Source organism: Balaenoptera ricei, chromosome 14, assembly GCF_028023285.1.
Source record: "Balaenoptera ricei isolate mBalRic1 chromosome 14, mBalRic1.hap2, whole genome shotgun sequence".
Lineage (NCBI taxonomy): Eukaryota > Metazoa > Chordata > Mammalia > Artiodactyla > Balaenopteridae > Balaenoptera > Balaenoptera ricei.
Genome location: NC_082652.1, coordinates 92,022,079 through 92,047,438, shown reverse-complemented (window position 1 = coordinate 92,047,438; position 25,360 = coordinate 92,022,079). Strand labels below are relative to the sequence as shown.

At 51.1% G+C, this 25,360-nt stretch overlaps 1 protein-coding gene across 1 annotated transcript in view; it reads left to right on the top strand.

The window, feature by feature from the left end:
• The first annotated feature begins 3,520 nt into the window (after positions 1-3,520).
• The window catches only part of MBP (myelin basic protein), a 115,840-nt gene continuing 94,000 nt past the window's right edge, over positions 3,521-25,360 (top strand). Inside the window, exon 1 of the mRNA XM_059895186.1 lies at positions 3,521-3,654. The gene's annotated coding sequence lies outside the window, so the exon portion shown is untranslated. The remainder of the gene's footprint in view (positions 3,655-25,360) is intronic.

Genomic DNA, 25,360 nt, shown 5'->3' with positions numbered 1-25,360 from the left:
TGGAGGGGAAAGCAGACGTGCTCGGCATTGCCGTGACCTCGCCCCAGAAATCCAGGGCCTGACTCCACGGCCGGGGCCGTCACAGGGATGCACCCAGATTCAAGGGCAGAGACGCACCTCCTCCTCCTCCATGGCACCGGCCTCGAAGTCACAGAGGAAGAAGAACGAGGGATTTGTGGGATTGGGATGGCGTCGGGGCCACGTGTGGAAGCTACACCTGCCACACGACACCCAGGATCGTAAAGCCTCTGCTTGTCAGCGCAGATGAGCCCCAGAGCTCACCAGGCATGTTGACAACAAGCCATTCATGGCCGAGAGCTCCCTGGAAAAAGAAATTCTAGAAGCAATTAGAGTGGGAGGATGATATCTATTGAATGTGTACACAGTTCCTTTAAAAATACACTGAATCCAGAATCTACTTCTGTAGTTCAAGAGTGACTTGGATCTTATGGAAAGCTGTTTGCTTTTATTTTTATTAATAAAATTAGGGAGCTATAGTTAAAGAAAAATACTATATGTGTGTGTGTACCCTTTGTAAAACAGTTTGTATAACAGCAATGTCAAAAAATTGAGGGTAGAAAATGTGTGAAAGTTTGTTTTTTCCCACACAACCAAAGTTGTACAAATCTCCTTTCCTTTCCTTTTTTTCCTGGATAAAAAGAAGTGAAGTGACAAGTGGCTTATGTGTGTGTGTGGTTGTGTGTGAATGTGGGTGAGTGTGTCTGGTTGTAGTCTAGAAGCCTCCCTCAAACGCTTTCCTTGTTTAATTTTTTATGTTGCACTTTGTGGAGTTCATGCACCTAATTTTCTTGCAATCATGACCACAGCAGAACCTGTCCAGTTATTGACTGGAATTTAAGAGGATTATCGACTTTGTGGATATCACCAGCAAACTGTTAATTACAAACCAGAGATGAAAGTGATTTCAGGGCTTTTGTAAGCAAAAATATAACTACAAAGGTAAATCTGTTGATGAAGAAAATTTTTTAAAAACTCAAAATGCACGTAGTATGGTCTCCTGGAAATTATTTAGTTTCCTTTCTTCCTTCAGTTTGGGTAATATGCAGTTTAATAGGACTGAACAAAAATGAACTGAAAGTGTACCATGCATGAAACTTTGTGCTCCCTGCTACGACATGAAATGCTGAAGGCTGCTGCCCTCATTATGTGAAAAGCAGTAAGAGATGGAGGGAATGGCCATATGATTTTCTTAGAAATATCAGAGACAATGAAGTTTGGATCATTTACCTTTTACCTGTCAAAAGACCCATTTCAATTTTATTGAAACGAATAAAGTCAATCTCTGTCATTGTGCTCAAAGATGCAAGGCCATCTTCATGTGAAGCGTGACACCCCTCAAAGGGAAGCACCCGCCTTTCCTCCTCCCTGGGTCCTTTCCCTGGCATGAGGGACCTTCCAAATGCCCACCCGTCACTTCATTTTTTTTATTTTTATTTTTTATATAAATTTATTTATTTATTTTTGGCTGGGTGGGTCTTTGTTGCTGCGCGCGGGCTTTCTTTAGTTGCGGCTAGCGGGGGCTACTCTTCGTTGCGGTGCGCAGGCTTCTCATTGCAGTGGTTTCTCTTGTTGCAGAGCACGGGCTCTAGGTGCATAGGCTTCAGTAGTTGCAGCATGCGGGCTCAGTAGTTGTGGCTCGCGGGCTCTGGAGCGCAGGCTCAGTAGTTGCGGCGCACGGGCTCAGTTGCTCCGCAGCATGTGGGATCTTCCGAGACCAGGGCTCGAACCCGTGCCCCCTGCGTTGGCAGGCGGATTCTTAACCACTGTGCCACCAGGGAAGTCCATCCGTCACTTTCTTAAATCGTGTTCCTTATTCCCTCACATACATTTTCCTTGAAGTTCCCATGCATTTGGGGGCATTACATCCCCCAAATATAGGCATGGTGGGATCTTATAAATACTTTAAAAAGCATTTAACTGGAGCTTGGCAAGCCTGACATTTGCAGAGACGGCTGTTGGCATATGCGAGGTTTCTACACAGCACGAAGCGGGACAAACCCTGCTGCTTCCCTGTGGCCTGGACTCCCCAGTACCCAGTCTTCACTGACGTCTGCAGGGCAGGAGCCCTTCTTCCCAAATCCCAGTCACCCCAGGAAGAAGCAAGGAGGCATCTGGGGGGAGAAGTAGTGGTTTGTGATCCTAAAACCGGCATCCAGATGGAACCCACTATGGCCTGAGCGTTAAGAAATATCGGGGTGCGGGGGGAAGAGTGACTTGAGTCAGGGACCTGGAAGCGTCCCGCGTCAGAGTCACTGCCCCGCACACCCCTGGGCTCCTCTGGCTCCCTTACCCGCCCCCCGTCCACCCCCCACCCCACACCACACCACCCCCCACCGCCCGTCCACCCTCTGCTGCAAGTGGGCTGAAGGCTTGGACAGAGAACTGGGAAACAGGCAAGCTTCGTCTTCGGCACGGCCAGCATCCGTGCTCCGCCGCCCTGCTGACCTCCCCTCTCTAGCTCCTGAAACCCCCAGGCCAACCTTTTCTGAGGAAAGCATCAAATATTTCTGGGACGATGGACACATCTCTCTTAGAATCTCCAGCATTGGAACGTGGTTGCTAGACGCCCGGCCTGTGAGGGCGGCTGCTTGGGGAAGACAGCCCTGAAACCACACTGGGAGCTGGGGCCCTTCTGGCCGGCCCGGGGGGACCAGGGCTGAGTGTCACCAAGCACCAGACTTCCCCTCCCCCTAATAACCAGTGTGGGTCCCCGCGGGCTCCGGGAAAGCGTCAGATTCAATTCCCCGACCTGGAATCTAAGCCGGGGGGTGGGGGGACGCCAGGGTCTGTGTCTCCCCTCAACCTCCTACTTTTCCACCATCAGGAGGAGGGTGAGAATGCAGGGAAAAGGACCACCGGACTGTGTGCAGGTGACTAAGGTCCAAACAAGAGGCTTCCTTTGGACCAAGAGGATGACACCGACCACAAGCCAATAGGTGCTTCAGGCCGCAGGCCCCAGGGCCGCCCCTGCAAAAGCGCGTCTTCTGGTCTGTTTTGCGAGCGCTCTTCGCCGGCCTCCTCGGGGAAGCCTGTGTCCTCCGGCGGAGCACCTGTCCGGGTGCTGGGCTGGACGCGGGCTCCCCGGGCGTTCTCCAGGGGCCAGGCGTCGCTGGGGGCGCCGGCGCCGGCGGCCGTGGAGCGGGGTGTGGAGCAGCTGCTCTCAGGGCTCCCTCCCCGCGCGCTCGGGCCGGGTGCTTCGGAGGCTCGGCCGCGAGCAGAGGCTCGAAGAGCCGCAGTTCAGCCCCGGCCGGAGTCCGCGCCCGCCTCCAGGGGCTGCCCCCGCGAGGGGCCCCTGAGTGCCGCCAGCCCGCGTGGCGGAGCCGCCCGGAGGTGGTCCCGGCCGGCGGGCAGCAGGTGGGGCGGCTCGGCCCGGCGCGGCCCGGCCGTGTTTACCTGGCTCGCAGGAAGCCCGGGGGCCGGGGGCGGGGCGGCGGGCGCGCCCGGCGCTCGGAGCCGCCGCCGTCAGTCGTCGCCGCGCGCCAGCGAGGACGAGCCTGCCGCCCCGGCGGCCCGCGTCCCCGACCCGGAAGGCGGCGCCGGCGCCCCGGGACCCCGCGCGCTTGGGGCCCGGGCGGCGAGGAGGCGGCCTGGACCCCGCGGCGCCCTCGGCCTGGGAGCGGCGAGCGCAGCGCGGTGGGTGACCCTCGCCGGGGGCGGGAGGGCCCCTTTGCGTCCTCGGAGCGGGGACCGCGGGGACCTGGGCGCGGGGCTCCCCCGGGCGGCGGCGCAGGTGGCGGCAGGTGGCAGCCGGGCGGCCGCCCTGCGAGGGGTGGGCGCGGGTGTAGACGCCGATCCAGAGCGGCGGGGCTGTCCCCAACGGGTGTCCAGGTGTGGGCTCGGCCGGGCCCGGCGGCCGGGGTCGCGGGCAGAGCGTGGGAGAGGGTGAGGGTAGAGTTTCGGGTGAGAGGTGACAGAGGTCAAGGAGGCCGCCCCGACCGCCGCCGGTTGGCCGCACCAACGCGCGCTGGTGGCGAGCTTTCGGGCAGGCGGGGGTCCCCACCAGCGTAAAGTGCTTCTTAATGACACACCTGGAGCCGAGCGGACGACTCCTGCCGTCCCCCAACCCCCCCCCCCACCACGAGCCGAAAACCAGTTTCCTTTTGAGCGCCGAGGGCGGCGACAGGCGACTCTCCGGGCTTCCGCCTTCCGGGGGCCCGTCCCGGCTCCGGCCGCGCCGCCTGCGCCCACCTGCGCCCACCTGCGCGCCTGGCGCCCCCGGGCGCGAAGCCCCCTGGGCCCGGCGCCGGGTTGGGTGGCCCTTAGGGTGCCCTGTGATCTGCACGATTCCCTGACATTCAGTGGCTCTGGGTCCTTTGGGCTGCTGGTGGCACTGCCTCGTTTCTTTTAGCGTCTCCTTTTACCTCGTTTCAGAAGGCAGAGTGGGGCTGGGAAAAACGTTTGCGTTTCTTTGGTGATCTCAGTAGGGGTCTGGCAGGAAATTGGCGCTTTCTGGTTCCTGGTTCTCTGTTTTCCAAATGCTACAACGTGAGAATCGACAACGCCTGTTCAGTTTGCCTCTGCAGCCGTGGAAGGCACGGGCCACAGCCGGGATGTGCCGGGAGAGGTGTAAACACGGTGCAGGGGGGCCGCTGGCCGTTCTCGCCACGGATACCCACACCTGGCCTAGAGAGAGATTTTCAGAGGGAGGGAGCTCTAGGGTGCGATCTATTTAAGACCTGTGGGTTTTGGAGAAGACTTTAGCCCCCCCGCTCAGGGAGATAGTTTACAGAGTGGCGGACAAGTCTGGGACGCCCCTGAATCAGGCTCAGTCCTGGCCGGACCACCTCTGAGTGCTGGGGGCCTCCTGGGACGTGGTGACCCAGGTGCAGAGCCAGCGGGAGCCTGGGACAGAGAAGCTCTTCAGGGAGGGATGGGCCCAAAGGACCAGCAAGTGGGCCGCAGCCTCACAGCTGCGTTTCTCCCAACCCAGGAGAAGTGCCCATCAGTCGTCGTATTTTTTTTTAAGTGGGATAAACCAACACCTGAAGGGAGGGAATCCAGTTCAAAATTATTGTAAAGTGTTGGCTAACAGTCACTCCCAAGGGTTTAACTGTTCTGAAATGACTCCCTTTATTAACTCAGGGTTAAACAAAAGCTGTTTGGTTCAAATCCACTTTAGAAACCCTTTGTTGTTTGACTTTTAGTTTCTCTTTAGATTCTTTAAAAATTTGACACAGTATCAGCCACTGTCTCTGTGCCTTTTCCACCCAGGTGTCCAGGTAGCATTTTTGACCACTTGCAAATTGCCAGGCTGTCTTGTTAGAGCAATATATCACCTCACTGATAGGCAGCATGCCCTGGGATGCCCTCATTTGATATAACTACCCTATCAGTACCCTCATTTTTACTGCCTAGGAAACCAAGGCATGGAGACACCCAGGGCGCCCAGGACTCAGTTCTGGGAACCTGCCACCAGCCCTTTGTTGCTGCCCTGCAGGGCAACTAGGACACCTTGCAAAACCCACAGGGCTACCTTCCACTTCTCTGTCTGTTAAAATTCCACCGCTGATGAGCGGCCACGCCCAACAAAATATGCTTCCTCTTCAGGATGATTGGCCTCGAAGGCCACTGTCAGGTCTCTGTTAGTCATCTTTTCCTTCACTTCCTCAGTAAAGTTGACAGTAAAGAAGGAAAGACGGTTCTCTAATTCCTCAGTACGCTTTTTAGTAAGTAGTCATTAAGCAGTAAGACACTTCTATTGGTCCGTTAGAGCCACTGAAGGAAGCTTAAATCAGCCTGAGTTTGGGGCCCCAGGAGGTGAGTTTAATTAATTTATTTATTTATGGCTGTGTTGGGTCTTCGTTTCTGTGCGAGGGCTTTCTCTAGTTGCGGCGAGCGGGGGCCACTCTTCATTGTGGTGCGCGGGCCTCTCACTGTCGCGGGCTCTCTTGTTGCGGAGCACAGGCTCCAGACGCGCGGGCTCAGTAGTTGTGGCTCACGGGCCCAGTTGCTCCGCGGCATGTGGGATCTTCCCAGACCAGGGCTCGAACCCGTGTCCCCTGCATTGGCAGGCAGATTCTCAACCACTGCACCACCAGGGAAGCCCCAGGAGGTGAGTTTAAAGCAACAGTAATTATACACAGGGAGACCCTGGTGGTCCCACTCAGCAGAGATGAGCAGAATTCAAACTCCACCTACACGTGTAGCCGTCAGGCTTCAGCCAGAGAAACGGAATCGATGGGAGAGGCACATGAGTGACTTATCGCAAGGATTTGGGGCTGGAGAGGCCGACCAGACAGGAGGCTGGAGCTCTCAGGCATGAGCTGAGGCCACATCCAGAGGTCACGCTGCAACCAGGAATAGGCAACAGTGCGTATTCGGAAGCTTTTAGCAATGTCTCAGAGTCAATAATTGCTAAAAATTCATAAATACGGATCTGGACTCTGTGAACACCACTGAGTAAGTGTGAGGCTCTGTTATTAAAAAAAACAGATGGCTGTCTAGAGAACGAGGATAAACAGACTTAGGTGAGGTATCTGGAATGTATCAAACATTCTAAAATCCAGCGATATAAAACAAACTGCCCAGCAGAGAAAGATGTGACTGAACAGGCTGGTCAGAAGAGAAAACCCAGACGGGCTAGTAAAATATGAAAAGGTGTTCAACCCACTGGTTCTCAGGGAATCAAACATCACATCAATGGGATCATTTTTCATAGCCATCATACTGGTAAAAATTTTAAATTCTGACTATACCAAGTATTGAGGAAGATGTAGAGAAGTGAGAACTCACATTATTGTGAGTAGGAGTGTAAATGAAAACAGACACTTTAGAGAAGAATCCAGAAAAGCTGATGACAGACATTCCCTATGACCTCGTGATTTCACTCCGAAGTGCACCCTCTAGGGAGAACCTGGTCTGAGTGCATAGGGCACATACAAAGGTTGCTCATGGAAGCAATTTTTAAAAACTTTTTATTTTGAGATAATTGTAGATTCACATGCAATTGTGAGAAATAATAGAGATCCATATATGCTTCATAACATCTTGCAAAACTATAGACAATATCACATCCAGGAGATCAACATTGGTACAATCTGTCAGCTGTGTTGAGATGTCAGATTTCGCTAGTTTACGTGTGTGTGTCTGTGTGTAGTTCTCTGTAATTTTATCACACATGTACAATCGTGTGACCACCCACCTCAGGTAGGACAGCTCCGTCACAAATTCCCTCGGGCTGCCCTTTATGGCCACAGCCAACTTCCCCCTTCCCCCTCCCTATGCCCTTGGCAACTACTAATCTGTTCCCCATTTTCTGTAATTTCATCATTTCGAGAATGCTATTTAAGTAGAGTCATGCAAACTTTTTTGATTGGCTTTTTTCACTGACTGCAATTCTCTTGAGATCTCTCCAAGTCGTTGAGTGTACCGATAGCTTGTTCTTTTTTTGTTGATGAGTAGTATTCCGAGGAATGGGTGCCCACCCCGCTCCTGTAGTTGTTTGGTTTTAAGCATTTGCCCTTTGAGGGTTTCCAGTTTGGGACTATTTGAGTAAAGCTGCTATGATCGTCCATGTACAGGTTTTTGTGTGAACACAGTTTTCATTTCTCTGGGATAAATGCCCGAGCAAGAGTGCCATTGCTGAGTCAAATAGCAAACACGTATTCCATTTCATAAGAAACTGCCCTCCTCTTTTCCAGAATGACTGCACCGTTTTACATCCTACCAGCCAGGTGTGAGTGATGCAGGATCTCCACGACAGCCTTTGGCACTGTCACTATTTTTTATTTGCGCCTCTAACAGGTGGGCGGCGATACTTCACTGTGATTTTAGTCTGCGTTTCCCTCACAGATAATGATGCCAGTAGTCTTTCCATGTGTGCGTCTGCCATCTGCACGTCCTCTCAACTAGCAGCCTGTTCTCGTCTTTGCCCTTTTTCTGATTGGGTTGTTCGGTCACGTTAGTTCCTTGTATGTTCTAAATACGGCTCCTAGTTTTGGTTTGCAGTTATTCTGTCAGTTTAGCTTGACTTCATCCTCTCCACAGAGTCTTTTGCAGGAAGAAAGTTTTTCATTTCGATGAGATCCAGTTTATTAATTTTCTCCTTTTATGAATTGTGATTTGGGTGTGAAATGCAAGAACCCGTCACCTAGCCTGAGTCTGGAAGATTTTCTCCTTTTTTTTCCCTACAGTTTTATAGTTCTACATTTTACACTGAAGTCTGTTGTCCATTTCCAGTTAATTTTGTATAAGGAGTGAGGTTTAGGTGGAGGGTTTTGGTTTTGTTTGGTTTTTGTTCCTACCTAGGAATGTCGAATTGCTCCAGGACTGTTTGTTGAAAAGATGATCCTTCCTCCATGGAATTGCTTTTGCATCTTTGTCAAAACTCGTGTCCCCGTGTTTGTGTGGGTCTATTTCTGGTTTCCCTGATCTGTGCCCTTGATCGGGGTGTCTGTTGCTGCACCAGGACCACACTGTGCTGATTTCTGCGGCTGGAGGGTGAACCTTACCATCAGGTAGCATGAGTCCTTCTTCTTTCTTTATCAAAATCCTGTTAGCTGTGCTGTCTCCTGCACCGTTCCAAACGTTTTAGAATAAGTTTGTTTGTGTCTACAAAACCCTTGGTGGAATTTTTATAGGAATTTCATCAAATCTATAGATGGACTTGGGGAGAATTAACAGTTTTACCGTGTGGAGTCTTCCACGCTGTGATCACAGGTTGTCTCTGTTTATTTAGATGTGCTTTTGTTTCTTTCATCAGTGTTTTGTAATTTTCAGCGTATGGATTCTGAATCTGTGGGGTTTTTTTAAGAGTATACCTAAATATTTCTCTTTTTTTGAGTTATTTTTAAATAGTGTCATGTTTTTAACTTCAGTTTCTACATGTGTGTTGTTAGTTTACACAAATGTGGATGATTCTTGTGTGCTGACCTTGTGTCCTGCGACCTTGCCTAACTCCCTCACTAAGCCTAGATTTTGGGGGTAGATTCCTTGTGATATCCATGCAGACCGTCATGTTACCTGTAAATGGGGAAGTGTTATTGCTTCCTTTCCAATCTCTATCCTTTATAATTTCTTTTTCTTGGTCTGTTGCACTGGAACTTCCAGAGCTCTGTTGAATAAGAGTTGCAGGAGTGGACATCCTTGCCTTGTTCCTGATCAAAGGGGTAAAGCATTCACTTTTTCACCACTAAATATGATGTAGCTATAGGGTTTTTGTAGAAGTTCCTCGTGACATTGAGGTAGTTCCCCTCTGTTCCTAACTTGCTGAGAGGTTTTGTCATGAATGGGTGTTGGATTTTGTCAAATATTCTTTCAGTCAGTTGACAGGCTCCCGTGATTTTTCCTCTTTAACCTGTTAGTATGATGGATTATATTGATTAATGTTCAAGTCGGTGTTGAACCACCCTTGCATGTCTGAAATAAATTCCACTTGGTCATGTGTATAATTTTTTTATATGTTGCTGGATTCACTTTGCTAGTATTTTGTTGAGGATTTTTGCTTCTAAGTTCATGAGAGAGATTGGTCTGAAGTTTTCATTCTTTGTACAGTCTTTGCTGGTTTTGATATCAGGGTAATATGAGCCCCATAAAAATGAGCTGGGAAGTGCTCCCTCCTGTTCTAATTTCTGAAAGGGTTTATGTACAAATGACATTAATTCTTCTTTAAATGTTTGGTAGAAATTTCCAGTGAAACCATCTGGGACTGGAGATTTCTTTGGAAATCTTTGGAGGGGCATTTTCTAATTACACATACAGTTTCATTAATAGTTGTAAGATTATTCAAGTTATATATTTCATCTTGGTTGAATTTTGGTAGTTTGTGGGTTTTGAAGAATTGGTTCATTTCTTGTAAACTGTAGAATTTATGAGTGTACTGTGTTCACAGAATCCTTTATTATCCTTGTAATGCCACAGGATCTGTAGCGATATCCCTAGTTTTATTCCTGATAGTGATGATTTCTGTCTTCTCTCCTTTTATGTGAGAATCTTGCTAGAGCATGATCCATTTTATTGATTTTTTTTTCAAAGAACTAGCTCTTTGTTTAATTGATTTTTCTCTATTGTTTTCCTGTTTTTGGTTTCATTGGTTTCTGTTCTTATCTTTACTATTTCCTTCCTTCTACTTTCTTTGGATATATTTAGGTTTTTTTGTTTGGTTTGGTTTTCTAGTTTCATCAGTTAGAACTTAGATTATTGATTTGAGTACCTTTCCTGTTTTCAATGTCAGCATTTTAGTCCTATAAATTTCCCTCTCAGCACTATTTTAACCGTGCCCACGTGTTTTTTTCAAATGGTTTAAATGTTTATTGAATCGAGATTTTGTGTGTCCAAGATCAGGTCAAAAAGTGAACAAAATGTGGAAGGGGTTGGCTGGTTGATGGTTCCCAGAAAGAGGGCTGAGGTTCAAGGTGTACCTCTGCCAGGCTCCTTGTGGTGTTGGGTCAGGTCTCAATACAGGTCAAAATCAAAGCAATAACATTGAATGGAAAGCAGCCAAGTTACAGATGAATAAATACAGTATCATTCTATTTATTGAAAAATTTTAAATACACAAAAGAACACACTACCTGTTGTGATCACACAGAGATGAAATAAATACAGAAATCACGCAAATTGGGCTATGCATCAACCTCAGGAAGCTGCTTACCTGTGTCCAGGGAAGGATGGGTTTGTATGAAGGGAAGGGAATTTGTTTTATTTCTGAAACATTTTGAGATTTTAGACAAAGAAAGGAATGTGTCACTTTTTTTGAGGGAAAAGGTAAGCCAGTTGTGTATTTTTTTCTGTACCTTTTCTTTGTAATAATTAATCACTTATGTTAACAGTAAAGAAGCCAATGCCAAGTTTGGGGGGATGACACTAAAGAAGATGAAATGATGGAAAAGCTGGGAAGATTAATAGCCTCAAAGAAGAACCTGGAAGTAGGTTGGGGTGAAGTTACTAAAATTAGGTAAAAGCAAGAGCAAAGAAAAAGAGAGTTGGGGAACTTCCCTTGTCCCCATTATCATTTGTAAACAGGGTACAAACAAGGAAAACTAGAAGTGGAGTTAAGTAGGGTGATCTTAGAAGAAGGGCTGTGCCCTGTGAACCAGCCAAGGGCTGAGATTTCGGGGGGCGGGGGGGGAAGGTGGGCGCCGCGCCTGGCCTCCACTCAGCCTGTGAATTCAACTTGCGATCCGCTGTCTTTCTTTTAAGAACCATTTACATCTGCGTAAACATGAAGGACGTGAGGGGGAACTAGCGCACTGGGACCCAGCTGGTTTTCCTTCTTTGCTGCCTGAATTTTTCCTGAGTCCCTCATGTGCATAAGTTTGGCCTCTAAGTACCGTCCAGCATGTTTTAAATAGAGATCAGCCAACCAGGGCCTCCCTTCTCGCTCCTCCGCCCGGTGGGAGAGCTGGCCCCGGACGCGTCCGCAAGTCCGCAGGTCCCCCTCCCACGGGCAACGGACCGCCTCCCCGGCCCAGGGCGCCTCTGCTCCCTTCCACTCACCCCCTCCAGACTCGCCGTGTCGGCACCAATGTCTGCGGGCCGGCGACTGGTCTACAGGGGCCACTGGCCACAGGCAAGTGCAAGGACGCTGAGGTGGCCGAGGAAGGGTCTGTAACTGATTTCCTGTAGAATTATTTCACTTTCTTTAAGAGTGAGGGGATTAACATTCAGCTGACCCTTTTTCCAAGATAAGAGAAGGAAAATGAGGTTTTATTCACAGTAAGTGATTAACCAAATTTCATGCTTCGTTCTATATTAGAGACTAACATACAGAGCGTGGGAAGACGGGTCCCAGAGGCAGCTGAGGGCCTGGAAGGTGGTCACCCCGACACACTCACACACACACACACACACACACACCCCCCACGTGCTCATGGCTGGAGTCCGCACGTGACGGCTGGTGTGGGGTTGGCAGCCCTGCATGTTAGGGCAGCATCTTGTGCGGTAAGAACTCCCCCTCCTTCGCCGAATGCAATTATGCCTGAGGTTTAATCCTCTGAACTTCTCAACCCAAGAGTTCATTTCCATGTGATATCTGTCGTTTCAAACATGCATATATATATATATGTATATAATGACGTATCTAAAACCCACTAAGAAGCCTAACTAATCTCTCCCGCCACTCAGACAGATTTATTTTCTTTCTTTCTCTTTTTATGGTTTTCAGTTTCTTTCTTTTTTTAAAATTGAAGTAGGGTTGATTTACAGTGTTGTGTTAGTTTCTGGTGTACAGCAAAGTGATTCAGTTATGCAGATATAGACATATTCTTTTTCAGATTCTTTTCCCTTATAGGTTATTAAAAAATATTGAGTAGAGTTCCCTGTGCTGCACAGTAGGGCCCTGTTGTTTACCTGTTTTAGATATAGTCGTGTGTATCTGCTCGTCCTAAACTCCTAACTTATCTCCCCACCCTCTTTCCCCTTTGGTAACCGTAAGTTTGTTTTCTGTCTGTGAGTCTGTTTCCAGACAGACTCATTTTCTAAAAGGACACAGCATAAATGCAGTGATGATGTCTGGACAGGCCCTGTCAGCGTCCTGGGGTGAGACGGTCTGCCCAGAAGGTGGAGGCCCTCCTGCCCCCGCGCTGGGGGGCCGGGTCAGGTCTGTTCCCCAGCAACCCTCTGAATCGAGCGACATCCTCACCCTGTTGCAGGCGAGGAAACGCGAGTGCTCGGCGCTCAGCAGATCTGGGGGGTCGTGTGAAGCCCAGGGCGTCCTCTGCTCTGTCCAGCGACACGTGTGACGGCCAGCGACGCTCGCCCCGTGCTCCTGAGCTCTCAGAGCACATTTCCAAATCCAGTCGTCCCTACACCTGTGTCAGACTGCACTGTCTCAAGTCAGTGTCCCACGGCTGGGAGGGGCGTTGGGCCCCAGCCAGCCCCAGGCCTTGTCCCCAAGCTGGTCACGACTGCTGGGGACCAATCAGAAACCAGGGGCTTTTTTAAATTATTATTTATTTTTTTATTTTTGGCTGCACTGGGTCCTCGTTGCTGAGCGCGGGCTTTCTCTAGTTGCGGCGAGCGGGGGCTACTCTTTGTTGCGGTGCGCGGGCTTCTCATTGCGGTGGCTTCTCTTGTTGCGGAGCACGGGCTCTAGGCGCACGGGCTTCAGTAGTTGGGGCGCACGGGCTCAGTAGTCGTGGCTCACGGGCTCTAGAGCGCAGGCTCAGTAGTTGTGGCGCACGGGCTTCGTTGCTCCGCGGCATGTGGGATCTTCCCGGACCAGGGCTCGAACCCGTGTCCCCTGCATTGGCAGGCGGATTCTTAACCACTGCGCCACCAGGGAAGCCCAGGGGCTTTTGTTTTAAAACGAGCTCCTTTTTAAAGGAAAGAATTGGTATGAAAAGATAACAAGAACGGCGTTTCTCTTAGTGGTGATGTGATGCCGCACATCAAAACTGATGCTGGTTTTGAAAAGGGGTCAGTGGCTGATAGCTGGTGACGAGGGGGGTGACGCCCTCCAGAGCGTGAGGGAGCTTCTCCGAGGCCCCAAACCGCAGCTTTTTACAGGAAGTGAGTTTCTGCTCAGAGCCCCTTGGCAGTTGTTCCCCTTGGTATGTGTTGTAAATTTTGAAATGCAAAAGGGGTCGCAAGAGCCATTCAGTGTGTTTTACGGGACACACTGGTTTTTAACATCATGCTGATTCTGATTACATAGTAATTAGGCTTGGGTTCGGTTTATACCTCCCCACTGTTAAAACCATCTAGAAAACAGAGACTGGCGCTGGCGCTTCTTCGGAAGGTGAGTTGACTTGGTTGCAGTTTGCATCAGGTTTTGCTTTGATCGGTGGCCAACATTCAGTGCTGACCACCCTGACGGCAGCTCTGAGCGGCCCCCAGGGAGTGCCAGGCCGCGCCCTGCGCCCTGCAGGCGACATCTGAGTGCTGAGGGTTCCGGGGCAGCCCAGGGTCCCAGCTGGTGAGGGCGGCAGCTCAGCTCGGGGGCCCCCGGGGTCTGCCCGGCCCCATGACCAGCAGCTCCCCGGCTGGAGTGAGACTTCCTATGAGTCATGGCTGGAAGGGCAGGCAGAGCCACTGGGGTGACACGCCTCACTGTCATTTGGTTTTCTGAAATGTTCATTTCAGAGAGTGACTCCTGCAGTCAGATTTCCCTTTGTTTCATGGGACCTGGGGGCAGGAGGGTGGAAGCAGGTGAGGGTTTGAATTTTGCCAGAGGGTGGGGAGCCTGGTGGCCCCATCCTCGATGTTTCGAGTAAAGAGAGGGCTCGTGCTGGCCTTGTTCACCACTGATAGCAGCGCCCGCAAGTGTCGGCCCCGCCTTCCGGGGTGTCAGGCGGCAGAGGATCTCCCCCCAGGCCACATCCGAGCCGCCCCTGCAGTTAGCAGCCCCTGTCGCCGCAGCCCTGCGGGCAGGAGCAAAAAGCCAGGTGCAAGAACGTTCCTCCAGTAAAGATGGGCAGATGCACGGCCTCGCCTACGCCAGCCGCCAGACTAACCAGAGAGGAAGGAAAGCTCAGATGGCGCTCACCTCCATCCGGAGTCTGATTGGATACCTGCCCGAATCAGTGTAGATGGCTGCAGGGCCGGGATTGGCTGGGGGGCAAGATACCCAGCGCCCCAGCAAAGCGTCTGCCGTGGCCAGCGCCTGGCTCCGAGCCTTCCACGGGGCTCTGGACTAGGATGACGCCCAACGATCCCCCGGTGGTCTGCCAGCCACCTGCATGCATGTTGTCCAGAATTCTCATTAAATGCAGAGTCCTAGGCCCGGGGCTCTGAACACCACCCCACAACCTCGGGGCCCAGGCCCACGAATGTGTAATCTAATGAGCTCCAAGTGATGAGGACCACTGCTCAGTGAAAGACAGAAATGGGTGAGGGGTGCCCGACGTGTGTCTTGGTGACACAGATTTACCTGAAGGCACCTGCACGTGCTCACAAACATCCACTTTAACACGATCAAGAAATTATATTTCACTCATAAACTGACTTTATGTTTGAAGAATGACTCATGGAAAATAACGTTCTATACTGATGATATGTTCTTATTATTTTTATTATTTTTATTTTTTAATTAATTAATTAATTTTTATGTTTGGCTGCATTGGGTCTTCGTTGCTGCGCACGGGCTTTCTCTAGTTGCAGCAAGCGGGGGCTACTCTTCATTGCAGTGCGTGGGCTTCTCGTTACGGCGGCTTCTCTTGTTGCGGAGCACGGGCTCTAGGCGCGCAGGCTTCAGTAGTTGTCACTCGCGGTCTCAGTAGTTGTGGCTCGCGGGCTCTAGAGCACAGGCTCAGTAGTTGTGGTGCACGGGCTTAGTTGCTCCGCGACATGTGGGATCTTCCCGGACCAGGGCTCGAACCCGTGTCCCCTGCATTTGGCAGGCGGATTTTTTTTTTAACATCTTTATTGGAGTATAATTGCTTTACAATGGTGTGTTAGTTTCTGCTGTATAGCAAAGTGAATCAGCTATACATATACATATATCCCCATATCCCCTCCCTCTTGCGTCTCCCTCCCACCCTCCCTATCCCACCCCTCTAGGTGGTCACAAAGCACCGAGCTGATCTCCCTGTGCTATGCGGCTGCTTCCCACTAGCTAGCTATTTTACATTTGGTAGTGTATATATGTCCATGCCACTCTCTCACTTCCTCCCAGCTTACCCTTCCCCCTCCCTGTGTCCTCAAGTCCATTCTCTACATCTGTGTCTTTATTCCTGTCCTGCCCCTAGGTTCTTCAGAACCTTTTTTTTTTTTTTTTTTTTAGATCCCATATATATGTGTTAGCATATGGTATTTGTTTTTCTCTTTCTGACTTACTTCACTCTGTATTATCGTTTGTTTTTGATACTCCATTTAGAGGATGACATTCTCTTTCCTGCCTGTGAGCGCTAGCGTATCTGACAAGGAATATTTAGGGATACGCATCATCTCCATCCTGGTTTCTTGGTTAGTTGGAACCTAACATTTTTGCTAAACTTGCTTTGAAAGCAAAAAATACAGAGCTGTGTGGCAGGCTTCCCAAATAGAGCAAACGCACAATTGATTCTTTAAAATTCTCTCATTCTCTAGGATGGGCAGAAGGCCACACCGTTCCTTTCCAATGCACCCACATGAAACAGACGCGTCTGGGGCCCTGAAAGTGCTGTATAGTATTATTAGGGAGCTCAGGGATCCACAGATAGGTTTCCCAAGGCCCAGCATTTGCTGAACACACTGCAAGAAGTATAAACAAAACTCAGGTTTCCCGATGAGGGGGCTGTGCTGGCGGAGGGCAGGGGACTCAGTAGCTGCTTCTAATCCCCGCAGCAGCCCCGTGCCTCCCCTGCGGCCTGTCTGGGAATTCTCTGGGCTCTTCCCGGAATTCCTGGCTGGGGTTAGGGTTAGGATGGACGGCTCCTTCAGGGCTGTTCCCTCACCCTGTTTCCAGGATGCGCACCTTCCCCACATGGCTTTTCACAGCAGTAGCTCTGTTCTCTGGTTCTGATCACGTTTAGTTTATAAGGGGTTAGATGTTCCATTCCGCACTTACGTTCCGGGACAGGTAAATAAGTTTTCCTCGCCTCACGTCCTCTGCGTGGTGCTCAGGGGTGGTGTTTGTTGCACCCCCAGATGGCTGCTTCCACTGACCCTGATCATCACCATCCAGCTGACGCACATGAGAGCCTGAATTTTGCCGAAGTCATTTGCCCAAGTCTGTTCTTCAGCAACCAGGAGAACATGGGACATGATTTATTCAGCTCGCTGTGTTGCCTTACAAGACCAGATAAAGCAGGAACTTAATAAAATAAACAAAAATGACTCTCATGTTTTAGGAGCTAGGTTTCTCTTGGTGTGGTAGGAGGGCAGGGTGTGCTTTGGTTCTTTTTATTCTGGTTCTTTCGGATGTCTGAAAACGTGATAGCCTTGGGCTAGCTGAGACCAGGGATGTATGTATGAAGTGGAATCCCCAGCTGCCGTTGTCTTCCTAGAAATAGAAAGAGGCTAAATTATATTTCAGAGTCAGGCCTAATGCATCTCTACCTTCGATGCATCATTTTATACAGCTCTAGGGAAGGTGCTGTCCCTTTTAAAAGGCAGACAATGATCTTTTATTCCATCATTATCTCTGTATGTCAAGGCTTATTTTTGAAGAGAGAAGGCTTTAAATCAGATATTAAAAGCTAGCCTGGGATTTCCTTGGCAGTCCAGTGGTTAAGACTCCGCCCTTCCACTTCAAGGAGCCTGAGTTTGTTCCCTGGTTGGGGAACTAAGATCCCTCATGCTGTGTGGCTCGGGGGGGGGGGGGGGGGGGGGGGGGGGGAAGCTAGCCTTGTTCATTTCAGACGTTGTTTGGAAATTGTTATGTGAAAGGACGGAGGGCACAGAGGTGCTGACCTGGCAGACAGCCTTTCTGAAAAGGCAGTGAAATGTCGTGTTTAAAGCCACATTTCGTAATAGTCCTAACACTATTTACACAGATATTTTTTACATAGGATTAGCAACACCAAAATAAAATGTGGGATGGGAAATTAAAGTGAATTTTAATGTGAAGATAGATTAAAACCTGGACAAATTTTCACACCCTTTTTTTTTTTAAATTTTATTTACTTTTGGCTGTATTGGGTCTTTGTTGCTGCGAGCGGGGGCTACTCTTCGTTGCGGTGCGCGGGCTTCTCATCGCGGTGGCTTCTCTTGTTGCCGAGCATGGGCTCTCAGTGCGTGGGCTTCAGTAGTTGTGGCGCATGGGCTCAGTAGTTGTGGCTCACAGGCTCCAGACGCGCAGGCTCAGTAACTGTGGCTCACGGGCCCAGTTGCTCCGCGGCATGTGGGATCTTCCCAGACCACGGCTCGAACCCGTGTCCCCTGCATTAGCAGGCAGATTCTCAACCACTGCGCCAGCAGGGAAGCCCCCACACCCTTTTTTTAAAAACCACATTTGTTCATGAAGGTAGAAAAGGTCCCAGGTGTCATTTCTGTGTGGGCTCATGTGGTACAATCATCACAGAGTCCGAAATCTCTGAGACTTAACTTCATTTGCTTTCATGACTTGTGCTGAAGAAGAGTTTGAAAAATGTGCCCTGGACTCAATCCAGAGTTTGCTCCTGACCTCTTTCTGTGGAGCTGCCCTTAGTTACCGTAATGCCCATAATCCAATGGGGCTCTGAAGGGTGGTTCAAATCCCACTATTTCCCTGTCCTTTTCTTAGGTTAACCTTCCCAGCCACTCTCTCTGGAGTTTTCTGCACAGAGCTGGTGTGGGTGTGGTGACTAGTTACAGGTGTTCTAGGGTACGTGATGGAGACCCCGGGGAGGGAGGTATAGAAACGCAGAGAGGAAGGAGGCAGGGGGTGTTCATTCATCCCTCAAAGCAGGTGAAGCGCGGACCCAAGTTGGTGCCCGTGGGCTTTATGAAAGAAAGAAAACAACACCAGGCTGAGGTCTGTGCACAGCGTGGGCCCGGCTGTCTGTGGAGACCCCGCGCCCGTAGCCTGTCTGCACAGCTAACCTGTCTGGTAACCAGGTCACCGAAAGGCCAGGCGCTGCACCAGATGCTGCCCTGGGTTCAGAGGTTTCTATTCCAACCTTTGGACGCAGCTTACATCAGAGTGTAATTCGAAATCAGCACTTTGAAAAGGTATCTAATTCATTAAGAAGCGCCCTCCCCCGCTGCCCCAGGCATCTGTGGGTGCCTTGTTTCCACGTATTTTAACTCAGGCTTGTTGTAACTGGTCACTCACGTGCTGAGCGCAGATCCTTGCTTGTTTGATCACAGGTCTTCCTGCCTTCACGACGGATCCCCTGGCCGCCCGGGGAGGGTCTGCATTTGCCCTTAACGGCGGGTGCCCTTGGAGGGGGCCACGTGCAACGAAGGCTGCAGGTCCAGCCTCCTGAGGGCCGCGTTCTGGTGTCTGGCGCTCGGGCCTCCCACCCTCCGGTCTGCCTGCTGCTCCCCTGGGCTCCCGGCTTTGGAGGCTTCAGCCCAAAGTGAAGGACGACGGGGCACCCGCCATGCCCGCCGCCCTCCGAGCTCTGCACCCACCCTTGGGGGCAGCGGGCAGGGGTGCCGCCCGCGCCTCCCTTTTGTGGTGTCCTTGGTTCCTTCTGCGCAAGGGCTTCTGTTCCCAGGGGACCCTGTCCCTAGAGAGGCCCTCAGCCCCCATGGCCCCTGAGCGCTCCTCTTGGAGGCCTAGGCTGCGCCCTCCGGCCACACGGGTCCTCACGGCCACGCCACCTCCCTGGTGCATACCTGGCTCTGGCCAGAGGGGGGCGCCTCGATCCAGGGGTCGGTCTGGTGGTCTCAAACCCCACGTGTGCTCCGTGCGTGTGCGTGTGTGTCTGGGCGCACGTGGTTTGGGGTGGAGGGAACAACTTCAGGGCTTTATTCTGCTTCTCCCATTCACTTCACAGGTGTTTACTGAGCACCTACTGTGCACCAGTCAGTGGGGTGGGTGCTGGGGACACAGCGGTGGACAAGTCACGGGTCCCACCTGTAGTGCCTTCATCCCCAGCTTGCTCCATGGGACGACAGTTCCAGCAGGGGGGGGAGGGGGATTGCGGAGAGGGTGGCTCAGGACCCGGGCTCAGCGAGGGTCCAGCCCTGCCCGGGGAGGGAGCAGTGGTCTCAGGGCTGCAGGAGAGACCCTGCAGGGTCGAGGGGGAGGCTGGGGTGAGCCAGACAACTTCCCTGAGTTCCTGCAGGTCCCCTCCCAACCCTCCCTCCTCTCGGTGGTGGGGACAGAGCAGGACCGCACGGCCAGGGGCCCCAGGCAGGCAGCGTGCCCTGTGGATTCTGCTCTCCCCACTTCGGGGGCCTCTCCTGACCCAGTGTACGCTGGTGACATGTGCTCCCCCTGAGGACGGACCTCTGGGGACCAACCTGCTCTGACGGTCCTTACCCCCTGCCCCCTCCGAGAAGGATGGGGGGCAGAGGGGTGTTAGCTTAGAGGAGGATTCTCTCCCGGAGGAGACTTCTCGTTGTTCTTCTGGCGCCACAGGGACGCAGAAGAGGTGTGTGTGTGTGTGTGTGTGTGTGTGTGTGTGTGTGGCTGCATCTGTGCACATTGTGCGTGCTGGAACCCAGCTCCTCCCCTGTGCTCACTGCATCAGGTAATGAGTCTGGTCCCGTCTTGCTTGGCCCCGGCCCCCAGCTTCGGGAACCCGGATGTCTGCGTGTCTGACACGGTACGGCAGCTTCTCTTAAACTCCCGGGGTTACAGGTGTGAGGCACCCACACCATCCCTGTAGGAGTTAGTGCAGCCACCCCCGGCCCCGCTCCAGGCCCCTCGCTTCCCCAGAAGGACAGCAGAGCCCGTGACCTGTCCAGGGCCGCCCGGCTGCCTGTGGCAGGTGAGACCAGGACTCAGCCTTCCCGCCCCCAATGCCCCACTTCCATCACCCTTTTTGGTCCTTTAAGTCGGTCCTGCACTGTCTTTTAATGTTACCACCCCTAAGCATCAAATAAGAAGTTATTTATCCACAAATTCCATGCTTTGGGGGGGAATATGCGTGATTAAGACACTTTATTATAGTTTCAGCGTGGTCACAGTTTATCAGATAAGCACAATATTGTGAACATTCTCTGCCAGATGTTTTCATTTTTCATTTATTTCCTGTAAAAGGCATTCTGGATAATCTTGATTTTGATGGAGAAATAAAATCATAAGGCCTCCACCTTGTGGCAATAAAGCATTGCCTTCTGAAAGGATACTGATCTTTTTTAGGCCTTAAAGGTACCACTTAGAAACTAAAAAGTGTGCAGAAAGCAGGTGAAAAGTTCAGGGTCAGACTGCAAGCTTGTTGGCAGCCCCATGTTCATCACACATGCTGTGCTCTGTAGATGTTTGTTATTTACCTATTTAAAAGAGATTTACTGTTATGATGTACTCCTATAAGGCACCATTGTTTACTGTTGCTCTGCGGTGGTTTCCACGTCAGAGGGAATGAGGCTCAAAGACTCCGTCCAAGTTGTCACTAGTGTCTTTCGAATCGTCAGAAAGCACATTAAATCGTGTGATATAGGGCTTCCCTGGTGGCGCAGTGGTTGAGAATCCGCCTGCCAATGCAGGGGACACGGGTTCGAGCCCTGGTCTGGGAAGATCCCACATGCCGCGGAGCGGCTGGGCCCGTGAGCCACAACTACTGAGCCTGCGCGTCTGGAGTCTGTGCTCCGCAACAAGAGAGGCCGCGATAGTGAGAGGCCTGCGCACCGCGATGAAGAGTGGCCCCCGCTCGCCGCAACTAGAGAAAGCCCTCGCACAGAAACGAAGACACAACACAGCCAAAAATAAATAAATAAATAATTTTTAAAAAACAAACAAAAAGGTGTGATATAAAGAAGCTGCTGCCCCTCTATCCTTTCCATGCAGCTCTGTTCCTTTAATAAATCCAAGACTGAATGCATCCAGAGTCCTTTTTCTGGAGAAGTTAAGTGCCCTGCCCAAGTCACCAGGTCAGCTCATGGCCGACCTTGAACCAGTGACTGTGAACTTGTGTTACCCGGTCTTTCTGAACCTCCCGAGTTTCACTGACTGTAAAACGAGGAGCATCCTAACAGCACCCACCTCAGCCTGGGGGCAGCGGGCTAGGAGGCTGGACTTCTGAAAAGGTCACGTCCCGCCTGGCGCGGAGGAAGGACCGTCACACTGGCCGCCCTCTGAGGCCTCCAGTCGCGCCCTTTCCATCGAGTGGTGCTCTCTTGGGACGTGTCTCCCTCCCTTTGCTTTAACTGTAATTGTCACCTGCTCCCATCCTGCATCTTCTACAATGTCACACGCCCATGTGACGATGCAGCACCCGTTAGATCAGCTCTGAGCCCCGTGCCTCGGGGCACCGTGATGGGGGTGATGACCACGCATGCGTTCTTTTCCCTGATCAGCACCCGGAAGGTTCTGGAAGGAGGTCACCTGGGAAAATGGTGCCAGATGGGAGATGGCCCCTTTCCCGTGGTGATTTGAAGTTGGAGAGTTGAGGTCAACCATTCCAGGAGTCAGATGTCCTCTGTGTTTTCAGGAAGCTCGGGATCATTTTAGTCAAGACTCAGGCTGTAGCTCTTTTGGCCGCAGGCCACATGCAAACCTGTAGTCTGAGTCAACGTGTTCCTTCCCCATGCGCAGCTCCCAGGAGCCGGCATGCCTGACGCCAGGGAACGTGTGAGCAGCTCTGGAGGTGGATTAAAATACACAGAGCTCAGCACGCCTTCTGCCCTTTGATCACTGGCTCTGGCCTTGAGCAAGGCCCACGATGCTCACGTTTCCTCTGCTACCAGCGGCAGCGTCCTGGTTGTGGGCACACGTGACCCCCATTGCAGGCGGTTAATAAAATATTAACCAGTCATTTTCACAACCCCTCCTGGAATTAACATTGGCCAAAACCTCAGAGCAAGCGGGAGAGAGACGACAAGAAGGGGCATGCCCTGGGCACCTCTGGGACCCGAGCTCTGGGACTTTCTCTCCGAAACCCCCACCTGCTGGGCCCCCCGGTGGGCGGCGTGTGCAGGGTGTGGCCAGTGGGACCCGGCCTTCATGCCCATGACTGAATTAGGCCACCAGGACTGGGCTCTTTCCAGGTGGCCCACCTGGCGAGGGAAGGGGGTGCCCTGCGTCCGAGCGTCAGGAAGGCTGTCTCCGTGTGACTGCAGGCCTGGCGGGCCGCGGTTAGCCAGCATCCCAGCTCCCCGGCTCATTCTGTTTTTACACGGAGAACTTCCTCTCTCCTTTCAAGAGCTATGAAAAGCTAAACATGCTACCTAATTGTAGACTTGTGTGACTGTATTAACGAGAAATTCTAAAAGTTAATCTGACTTAAGCATTAATGAACTACTGTTTGATCTGCTTCTTTTTGCCTTCAAGAAAACGCTTTGTTGTAATTGAGAGGGGTGATGTTATAGCAACACCAAGAGCCGGAACTCCAGAACGTCATTCATTTGCTGCCCATTTTGGTAATGGCTTTATCTACAAAGCCAGCTGATGCCCCAAGGACCAGGCTCAAGGGACCACAGTCAGACTCCAACCAACTCCATCCGTCTGCAGTTCTGTAATTTTCTTTCTAAATGATTTTTGATAACTTTAAGTCAGTGCTCTTCTGCACTGTAAATCTGATAAGCCTGGGGAAAACAAAGGATGGTGATAGCTAGCTTATGAATATTATGTGATAACCCAAAGCAAAAATTCCCGTCCCCTCCAAATCTAGAGGCTGATTTCTTCTGACGCTTTCCGCGTGAGTCCAGATTGGGTGTTTGGGTCTGTTCGTAAACGCCGTCAGGACACCAGCGCAGTGTGGGGTCCTGAGGACTGTTGGGGGGCCAGATCCCACCTCACTGTCTTGGAGAAGCTTTTTCTAGGATAGACATAGGCTTCTGAAGTGAACTTTTACCCCGTCCTTCTCAGCACATTATGAGCTGTCTTAGTCCAGACTCAGGCTGCTGTAGCAGAAAACCACAGACTGGGGGCTTGTAAAAGGCAGACATTCATTTCTCACCGTCCTGGAGGTGCGAGTCCGAGGTCAGGTGCCGGCAGATTCAGTGTCTGGTGGGAACCCAGTTCCTGGATCGCAGCCAGCATCTCTGCACTGTGTCCTCACATGGGGAAGGGATGGTTTGCTTTCAGAGAGTTGTGATAAGGTCTGTGAGGTGCATTGGGTGGGATGGGAAAGCAGACTCTTTCTTCAGGTTCAATGTCGAGTTTGCCATATCGACCGACCGGTGAACTGGGACGTGTGACGTGGGGGGGTCTGTGTGCTGTAAGCCAGAGGGCGGGCGGGAGTGTGGGGAGAGCCTGAGCGTCTCCGAGGTCAGCTGTCACAGGCGTTCCTGAACCTCGGTGTGACTTCTTAAGCTTCCCACCCCCTGTTCCAGTCGTAGAATGGTCTTTCTTTTTGTCTTGTGCACACGAGTGTGTGTGTGTGTGTGTGTTTATTTGGGGGGTGGTGGTTTCGGTGATGTTGGTAGCTGTTTACTACGTTCTGAACACAGAGTGTTACAAGAATGTTTTTGACCTGAGAAATAAAAATGATTGTTTACAGAAACCAGGCGTAAACGCTTGGGCCCTGGCGGATGCTGAAGGGATGAAAGTCTTTCATTTAGTCTCATACTTCTCTCTCAGGTCCTTGTTTTATTTTATATGCGAGTTCCCTGCTCTTTCACATTTGCTCTCTGGGTTTTGTTTAAAGGTCAAAGAAGCAGAGTCACACTGTCCGTCCTTCCAGCTCTGTGCTACCCCCGCCCACCTTTTAGGGCTGGTGGCATCAGTCTGGTCTCTGCGGGGAGGATGGGCAGGGCCCACACCCCGTGACAAACCATGCCCGGCACGGAAGGGCGGCCCGGAGGAAGCGATCAGCTGCCAGCTGTGGGTTCCCTGGCTGGTCTGGGGGTTGGGGAGGTAGTGCCTTTCAGCAGCTCAGCAGCAGGTTCATTCTGTCTCGCATTTAGTGGCTCCCAGGGAGGAAATGAGGGTGCCCCTTTGGAATGTTCACCGTCTCCTGTTTCATTACCTTGTTCAGTTATTCCATTCCGGGGACACCCTGTCTCATTCCCTCGATCAGTCAAATTCTCCAGGTTCCCCTCAGCTCAGAGGTTAAAGCGGCCCTTTCTGACTGGTGCAAATCCACAAGCGTCTCTGTCTTACCGTTCATTCTTCTAGAAGGTATGGTTAGGCCACCTCCAAACATAAACCATGCTCCTAAGTGCCTGGTGTCTCCTCAGCGGATGCTGGCAGTTGGTATATTTCATCCCCAAGGACGCACGAAGCCCCTTCAGCATGTAATTCACCAGTAACTAGAGGCTGAGAGCCATTTGGGTCCAGCTAAGGGGTTAAGTACAAAGTGTAACAGTAAAGTTCATTTACCTTTAAAGCCTGGTAAAAAGCTACGAGGGTTAATGGCAAAGTACATGGAATTTTGAAAACATTGCTTTAGTGATTTGCGAAAGCAGAGAAGCAAAAGTTACCACCCTGGTAGTAGCAGAATTTTAATTCTGCTGCCAAAAGTACACATTAATCCACCTCCTGGCTGGGATGACTGTATGTGGATTAAGTGCGTAGATGTTAAAACACTAACCTTGGGCTCAGTGCTCCTGCGGTTTCTCACCTGACCCGCCTCTGTGACCCAGGGTGACCTCAGCCCCTGGATCCTTCTCAGCCCCTCCCCACAGATGCCACCCCGCTGGTGTTTGTACTGTCAATATTCACACGTACACAAGTGCAAACAGGACAGAGAAAAAAATTACTCTAAGCTGCTGTACGTGAAAAATTGCACCCGAGACAGATGAGAAAGACAGATTGCCCTCTGGCTCTCTACTGATCATGAAGCAATATATTAATTGAACATTTTTATTACAAGAAAGTTGAACTTTGACAGTTAAGATATCTGTAGATGATTAGCCCTTGGGGATCATAATTAACCCCTTATTCGTCTCATTCTGCAGTTGGTGCCTTACGTAACATACAAGCCATTCTCTAAGGAAGGGAAGA